Source organism: Chrysoperla carnea, unplaced genomic scaffold, assembly GCF_905475395.1.
Source record: "Chrysoperla carnea unplaced genomic scaffold, inChrCarn1.1, whole genome shotgun sequence".
In the NCBI taxonomy this organism is placed as follows: Eukaryota; Metazoa; Arthropoda; class Insecta; order Neuroptera; family Chrysopidae; genus Chrysoperla; species Chrysoperla carnea.
The window spans coordinates 149,152-150,948 of record NW_025408240.1 but is presented as its reverse complement, the minus strand read 5'-3'; positions in this window follow the sequence as shown (position 1 = coordinate 150,948).

Sequence of the window (1,797 nt, the reverse complement as noted above, 5' to 3'; positions counted from 1 at the left end):
TGAAATTTTGATCCAAGTAAGTCAAAATGTATACATAGAGGTCCTTTATGACTGGACTAAGTATAAATAAGCCAAAAATAATCAAATTTGACATTTTTCGATAGAAAAAACATTTTTTGAAAATTTTCGATTTTACAACTAAAATGTCATGACTATATAAATCATTGAAATTTTGATCCAAGTAAGTCAAAATGTATACATAGAGGTCCTTAATGACTGGACTAAGTTGAAATAAGCCAAAAATGATCAAATTTGACATTTTTCGATACAAAAAACATTTTTGTAAAATTTTCGATTTTTCAACATGAGAGTCATGACTATACAAATCATTGAAATTTTGATCCAAGTAAGTCAAAATGTATACAAAGAGTTCCTTTATGACTGGACTAAGTAGAAATAAGCCAAAGATGATCAAATTTGACATTTTTCGATAGAAAAAAACATTTTTTGAAAATTTCCGATTTTGCAACTAAAATGTCATGACTATACAAATCATTGAAATTTTGATCCAAGTAAGTCAAAATGTATACATAGAGGTCCTTTATGACTGGACTAAGTAGAAATAAGCCAAAAATGATCAAATTTGACATTTTACGATAGAATAAACCTTTTTTGAAAATTTTCGATTTTACAACTAAAATGTCATGACTATACAAATCATTGAAATTTTGATCCAAGTAAGTCAAAATGTATACATAGAGGTCCTTTATGACTGGACTAAGTAGAAATAAGCCAAAAATGATCAAATTTGACATTTTTCGATAGAAAAAACATTTTTTGAAAATTTCCGATTTTACAACTAGAATGTCATGACTATACAAATCATTGAAATATTGATCCAAGTAAGTCAAAATGTATACATAGAGGTCCTTTATGACCGGACTAAGTATAAATAAGCCAAAAATGATCAAATTTGACATTTTTTCGTTAGAAAAAAACATTTTTTGAAAATTTTCGATTTTTCAACATCAGAGTCATGACTATACAAATCATTGAAATTTTGATCCAAGTAAGTCAAAATGTATACAAAGAAGTCTTTTATGACTGGATTAAGTATAAATAAGCCAAAAATGATCAAATTTGACATTTTTCGACAGCAAAAACATTTTTTGAAAATTTCCGATTTTACAACTAAAATGTCATGACTATACAAATCATTGAAATTTTGATCCAAGTAAGTCAAAACGTAAACATAGAGTTCCTTTATGACTGGACTTAGTATAAATAAGCTAAAAATGATCAAATTTGACATTTTTTGATAGAAAAAACATTTTTTGAAAATTTCCGATTTTACAACTAAAATGTCATGACTATACAAATCATTGCAATTTTGATCCAAGTAAGTCAAAATGTATACAAAGAAGTCTTTTATGACTGGATTAAGTATAAATAAGCCAAAAATGATCAAATTTGACATTTTTCGACAGGAAAAACATTTTTTGAAAATTTCCGATTTTACAACTAAAATGTCATGACTATACAAATCATTGAAATTTTGATCCAAGTAAGTCAAAACGTAAACATAGAGTTCCTTTATGACTGGACTTAGTATAAATAAGCTAAAAATGATCAAATTTGACATTTTTTGATAGAAAAAACATTTTTTGAAAATTTCCGATTTTACAACTAAAATGTCATGACTATACAAATCATTAAAATTTTGATCCAAGTAAGTCAAAATGTATACAAAGAGGTCCTTTATGGCTGGACTAAGTATAAGTAAGAAAAAAATGATCAAATTTAACATTTTTCGATAGAAAAAACATTGTTTGAAAATTTTCGATTTTTCACTAGAAT